This window comes from Columba livia, chromosome 1 (assembly GCF_036013475.1).
Source record: "Columba livia isolate bColLiv1 breed racing homer chromosome 1, bColLiv1.pat.W.v2, whole genome shotgun sequence".
NCBI lineage: Eukaryota > Metazoa > Chordata > Aves > Columbiformes > Columbidae > Columba > Columba livia.
Genome location: NC_088602.1, coordinates 29044385 through 29051504, shown reverse-complemented (window position 1 = coordinate 29051504; position 7120 = coordinate 29044385). Strand labels below are relative to the sequence as shown.

Below are 7120 nucleotides of genomic sequence, written 5' to 3'. Positions count from 1 at the left end.
ATGGCCAGGCTGGACAGGGCTCTGAGCAACCTGATGTCATGGAAGCTGTCACTGCTCATTGCAAGGGGCTGGACTAGGTGAGCTTCGAAGGTTCCTTCCCAACCAAACTATCCTACGATTCTACGATGACCCTATGATTCTATGAAAATTCTCTGCCGTCCCTTTCTGGTGGTCATTTCTGCCTTTCTGGCATTCTTACACAGCTGGCGTCCCCATGGCTGATGCACTGGGTGTAAACAACTGTGTCCCTGGGTGTATGGGAATATAGTGGAAGATTTGGCAAAGAGGTAAGTTAAATGTAAATACGCTCAAGTGACTTGCACCTGTCTGTAGAAAAAGCACATACATCACACTAATTGTTTTACTGAACTTGTGTGCTTGATGAGTAGAACCTCTGTGTTAGATAACATAGGCCTGTGAGAAACTCCAGGCACCTTATCACTATGTCTGAGATTCCTGCTTTGTTGTGAGAAAGAGCGGGAGGCTGCGACTGCCTGAAGCCTTGAAATACAGGTGAGCTCAGCAGGCCCAGTGATCTTCCAACAGGGCTGAACTTACCAGTGCCTGCGTCCCCGCCTGTGTCACCTCAGCCTGGGAGCTTAGGTGCAACTTCAGAGATCCCCCAGTAGAGAGGTAACTAAAATAAAACTTGCTCTTCGCAATGCATTTGTGGCCTCTGGCTCTTCTTGCGATGTGCCTGTGTATGTGTACACACTGGGGGATGGCAAAGATTGTAGGAAGCAACGTTGTTTCTAAACTTCAGTGTCCCTGGTGCATATTTATCCCATGGCAATCTGAAATAGTGAGGCTGGAGTGACTCTGGGCTGCCCTGCCAAGAACGGGCAGAGTGGTGTGACTTACCCTGTCCCCATCCCCACTGGGCAGCTGCAGGACAGTAGGCAGGAGCTCCGTGGTGGGCTGTGTGTTTTGAAATACAGAGACAAAACAGCTCAGCCTTGCCACCCTGGGTGATACGACTGTCAGATGGCTGGATGGTACCGATGTCACTCTGTGATTACACTGGAAGGAAAAAAGTGTTGTGCATTTTGCTGCTCAGATGAGGGTTTTGCCAACACAGGAGTTCTGTGTCAGCATCTACTGCAGCCGAGAAGGTTGGTTGGGCTGGTGTACAGCAAGGCATCAACAGCTTTGTTAAGCACTCACATTCCCTGGCGGGAACTCAAGGAGTACTTCCAGCAACCTCCAATTACAGTATTAATTACAAGAGACTATCAGGTTCCCCAGAACAGGCCCCAAGCTTCCTTTTGCATGCAAACTAGCAACGACTGTCTTGTCCCTGCAGGTAGACCTCTCTTCAGAGTATCATCAACCTGTTTATACATCACCCATCACAGTCAACTTCCCTTAAACAATGACACTTAAAACATTGCTGTGCATGCACAGCACATTCCTTTCAAAAAAGAAACATCATGTTGAGCAAACTGTCAATCTGGAGGTTTTGAAAGGACATTTTAATTTTGATAATTAGTGGCTTCTTTCAATTTCTGTCCCATACATGGCCTTTTATGTGGTAAAGTCCAGAGTCCTAATAATATAGGCACAGTAACACCTTAAAGAGAAGCATCAGGTTCCTTAATCCGATTGCAGATTGCAGTACCAGCTGGCAGAAATTAGCAGATTGTCTTCAAGCAATATTCGTACCTCACTGCGGAAAGCTTATGGCAAGAAATGTCCATGCTGGGACGGAGCTAGGGTTTCCTTTTACTCGTCAAAAAGCAGATTGTTTTGTTGCTTTACTGGTGGTGTGATTGCTGATCCACTGCTGATTTAGAGAATGCTGAATATAAAGTGGCCTGAATCTCTTCTCACTCGTTTCAATTTGGATGCCTGAAGACTCGAAGACAAAATTAAATACTTACGGTGGGATACATCTCACCAGTCTTCTACCATCCCTAAGTCAGAGGTGAAGTCCATAGATAACCATCCTATAATATCAGGAGTGAAAGAAAGGCACTTTCAGAAGGCAATTCCTGTTAAGATTCCTACCCAGTCTTCTCCACTGGCCGCATAGAACACTTATATGATGGACCATTGACTAGAGAAATATTTTTACCCCTGTTTGTCTGACTGTGGCTTTTGACTTCTCTGCAAATAATACTAAGAGAATGCACCACCTTCAGTGCTGCAGAAATTAAATACTCTGTTTGAATGTTGGTATAAGCCCAGGCTCTCCTTATACTTGTGAGGAAGAGGGTAAAAACCCCCAGGATGTTTGGCTTTACAATTAAATACATAAAATGTCTTATTTTCACAGTAAAATGATCCACTTGGTGCCTGTAGGCATGTGACATATCATCCAGAGGCATTTCATTTTGGGTGACTTATCATGGACTTGCCAGTTGCAAAGGCAGAACTGCCCAAGGGCTAGTTCAATTTTTGCACCTGAAACAGAAAAAAACTTTTATATTTTCATTCATAAATCAATGGTGCAGTCTAGTTCATACCTGCTTCTTCTGTTCTGTCTTCTCCTGTGCCTCCTTTCTTTATTCATTCTGTCACCTCATCTCCATCTTCCCATGCAAATCCATCTCTCAGAGGTATGTGTTTCACTCTATGAGAGATATGCCTACTCGGGATGCATTACTCAACTTCTCAGATATCAATATTAATCCAATTTTCTTTCAGCATGATGAGATTTTGACACAATTTCTATTATCAGTAGCAGAGATATTATGCCAGCACACCACCACGGGGATATCTGCTTCTGTCTGATTCATTTAAATGAATAGTTGTTTTACTAGAGACTTGAATGTGAGCAGGAATACGTGCGTTGAGCTCCATTCTCCAAAGCACCGGGCACTGGCCTGAAGATGTGCTTAAGTGCTTGGCCAGAGCTTCTGTGTTTTATAAGGCTGAGCCAAAGTTCTTTTCTTTTTTTCAGTTACTGAAGTTAACAGAAGCAGCATTCATGGATGGGTATTGCACTGTAAATTAACTTTGGCTGAAGAAACAAGGTGGTTGCAAAGAAAGAGTAAAGACAACTCTCATTGCACCAATCAGAGAGGAAGGAAGTGTTGCTTTCCTGAATTTGGAGAAAGAGAATAAGAATTTATTCCTTCCTCATCACTGCCTCAGCCCCATTCGGCCTTATTTTCCTCCAGATGGTTAAAGGCCTAAGTGATGGGCAGTTCTTTAATATTCACCACAGAGTCCTCTCTACTTAGATAAACATGGAAGTGGCTTAACAAATATCTGCCCTCTCTAAGGACAGCTTGTGGTGTATATTTGAGTGAAGGATTTTATTGTATTGTATTGTATTTTTAGAAAAAAAGAGTCCTGAGTTTAATGGGTAATTTCCATGGAAAATGGTAAGCTGCAAATTAAATGGCAAAAAGCAATTAATTATTGAAATGATAATATCCTTGTAAAGGTTAAGAGGTAATATAAATGAAGTTCCCGTGAGCACATCAATGGAATTACTATCTTCCCCCTTATAAGTGGCAACTGTAACGACCTTGCTAATTAGCTTTTTCATCAGGAAAGGAATATTGAAATATGCAGTTATATTGCAGAAGAATGATCTATAACTAGGTTATTTTGCTACAACACAACATATAGAGAGAGCCCTTTTACATGCAGTTAAGAGCTCTTCTTACACCTTTTGGTGGGAACAAGAAACGATGCATTTGAATGACATAGGAAGAACAACTTGTAATTTGGAAGGATAACACAGGCCAAAGCCAAAGATTAACGTAGAAACAGAGACCAAGATAGACCTCTCTTCAGCTTGCTGCAGCTTCCCTGTGAGCACAAGGCATAGCCAGAACATGATGAACCTGCTGTGGCTGAATAGGTGCCTGTCATCCCTCCCCATGCCCAGTGCCAGGCAGGTAACCTGCGCTCTGCAGTGATGCAGAATGAATCTGGATCTCAAGTGCTCCTTGTGCAGTACTTTTAATACGTGGACGTATAGGTATATATGTATAACACCTAAATGCATACACATACAGGTACATGAATGCTATGTATGTGGCAGATTTTCTATTCAAAAGTCTTTTAGAAAGCTTTACAAAAATGAACTTGGTTCTTCCTCTGCTGAGAACATCCCCCATGTTTCAGAAGCTGACACACTGAAAAGAGGGTATTTTTTGGCTCACAGATTGGGTGATATATTTTTTTCTGTGAACGTAGCCATGTGAGATTTCAGAGGTTCCAGCTTCCCAGAGTGCCTGAGATCTGTATGAACCTCAGGGTATGATGGGGAGGAAATGAACTTCCACTTGTAAAATGAATTGGCCTTTGTCCCCAAGAAGAGGATTTTCAGCTTTCCTTTCTAAAACCCTGAGAAATCATTAGCCTCATCCTCCGGAATGTGATCTAATATGGTGACTTAGATGCAAATGATCAGTAGAGCTCAGAAGGAGAGGCAGCTCAGCTCCAGTTCTGCAGCAAAAGGCCTGGGGGGAGGAAGACAACAGTGCCTTGCACACATTTTATGCAACCTGTGCCACTGAAGTCACTGTTGCGTGTTCTTCAAATGCACCTCATGAACCTGAAGATAGTGGCACAGCGTGGTTACAAGTCACACAGATTTTGTGGAGAACAGAAATGCAGGATGACCATGAGCCAGCACTGTGCCCTTGTGGCCAAGAAGGCCAATGGCATCCTGGTTAGTAAGTCGAGAGAGGTTCTCCTTCCCCTCTACTCTGCCCTGGTGAGACCACATCTGGAATATTGTGTCCAGTTCTGGGCCCCTCAGTTCCAGAAGGACAGGGGACTGCTGGAGAGAGTCTAGTGCAGGGCAACAAAGATGATCAAGGGAGTGGAACATCTCTGATATGAGGAAAGGCTGAGGGAGCTGGATCTCTTTAGTTTGGAGGAGACGGAGGAGTGACCTCATTAATGCTTATAAATATGTAAAAGGTGAGTGTGATGAGGATGGATCCAGGCTCTTCTTGGTGACAACCAACGATAAGACAAGGGGTAATGGGTACCAACTGGAACACTGGAGGTTCCACTTAAATGTGAGGAGAAACTTCTTCTCAGTGATGGTAACAGAGCACTGGAACAGGCTGCCCAGGGAGGTTGTGGAGTCTCCTTCTCTGGAAACATTCAAAACCTGCCTGGACACATTCCTGTGTAGCCTCATCTGGGTGTTCCTGCTCCGGCAGGGGGATTGGACTAGATGATCTTTCGAGGCCCCTTCCAATCCCTAACATTCTGTGATTCTGTGAAACGCGCTGTGGTCTCTGCCCCCACTTTCCACGCACACGCCCTTCTCTGTCTGCAGCATCCCACGCTGTTCTCCATCCACAGCTCTCATGAAATCCTTCGGGGGGGCAAGGACTAAACCAGGGCCGTCTCCACAGGACCCTGGGCGGTGTGAGGCCTCCCTGTGCTCGCAGCCCGGCCTGTCCCCCTCCCGGTCGCCCAGCGAGTGTCACTGTCGAGCAGCGCAGCGCAGGCTCCGCCGCCGGGGCTGCCCGGGCACCAGCGCCGTCCTGGCCCTGCCGTTGCAATAAGACTCGCAGCGGAAAGCAGATGCCGGACTGCGGCTTTACATGGAAAAGAAAAATCTTCCTAGTGTTGCATGCGGCGTTAAACATCTCCAAACACGCATGTCACAAAGTGCAGGAGAACACTGTGGCAAGACCTGTGCTTTGTACATTCCCCACATCTTTACCAGGATCTAGGAATGACAGAAAGAAGTTCCCCTGGTAAATAAGGACCTATGATTAAATTATTTGTATTGGGTCTATATGGACAGAAAACAAACTGCCGGGAGCTGAGCATTTCTAACTGGGATATTGCTCCCTCATCATCCAGGCATTCCTTATTTTTCTAAGTCTGCTTTGGAACCATGGAAATTTAAGATTGAAATAATCTACATGTTTTTCCTAAACTTGTGCGGGACTAAGCCAATTAATTCCCTGTCGAAGGAGGACAATGGGTCTGGGACCTGTCATCCCAGAGCTCTGTCACCTTGGTGGTGTTTGCGAGGGCAGAGCAGGCATTCATTCCTCCCTCCAGCCGCACGGCTGGTGCAGAACAAACCTCTCTGGCCTCTCCCACAGCCACCAGGCTTGTCAGCAACAGGACACAGAAGAGATAATCAGTAGCTTGATTTGCTGTAGCTACTATTTTAGAGCCTTGCAAAATGCGGACCACCTGGTAGCTTTTATATAATAGATGATAAGTAATAACTTTATAAAGATGAAACAACATAAGGAGGGTTTATGGTAAATAATAAAGGATGCTTCCCTTTTTTAATTTTCATTGACATGTTTTTTGTATGTGCCCAGAGATTAAAAGACAGATGTTAGCAACAACAGCATTATATCCAGAATCCTTCAAAAATGCGTTAAGTTCTGTTCATGAAAAATGAGTAATAGCATGTGTAAAATCTGCCACCATGAGAACCACCATAAAAATAAATACTAATCATAATACAATATCGGAATGGGACTGGAGACAAATTGTTTTGTTTAGAGCTAAGTTTTTAGGCCAGGATTTGGTTCAAATATGATAGTCCAAAATCTGTGGAGTCTAGTTCCACCCACATTTGAAAATGTGCAATGTGTTTTTCTTGGAAGAGACACCATACGGATATATTAGGTTCTAGTGACTTGAATTTGCTTTCTTACCTTCCTCTGAGGAATCTGCAGGTGTTAGACTTGGGGTTCTCTTTTTTATGCTTGTTCAGTTGATTTTTTTTTCCTTGCTGCTTTGGATTGCACACACTTTCAGGCAAATCTATTAATTATCAGACAATTTCCCTAACACTACTTGTCTGTTTGGTTTTTAGCGACTGTATTTGAATAATTGGGTTGACTTTCTGTTGCTCCCAGTACATAGCCTCAAGTCTATTGTTGTGCCTACACCTTTCTTTTTCATTTAAAATCAAGTACAGACATGACCTGAAGATCCAGTTTTGTAAGATGCTCGGAACCATGTTGGCGTGATCACTCTCCTGCAGACCACACAAAAGAAAACCAGATGGTGGCCTGCAAGATAAAAACATCTTGTTTCTTTTTCTTGTCAAAGGCTGAAGAATGAGATGGAGGTTCACTGGCCGCTTCATTTTCCTCAGGGTTCAGGAACATATGTACTCCCCTATAGCATCTTGTATGTCAGTGGTTTGTCTCACAGGATATGCTGT

The 7120-nt window shown here is 44.1% G+C and overlaps 1 long non-coding RNA gene across 1 annotated transcript; it reads right to left on the bottom strand.

Annotated features, from left to right (window-relative positions):
• Positions 1–879: 879 nt before the first annotated feature.
• On the bottom strand, positions 880–2597 carry LOC110358394 (uncharacterized). Its single transcript, XR_002412823.2, has 3 exons — positions 2466–2597; positions 1881–1946; positions 880–1020 (listed from the first exon to the last, which is right to left on the bottom strand). It is a non-coding gene; the product is annotated as an uncharacterized LOC110358394 (long non-coding RNA).
• Between the last annotated feature and the right edge of the window lie 4523 nt (positions 2598–7120).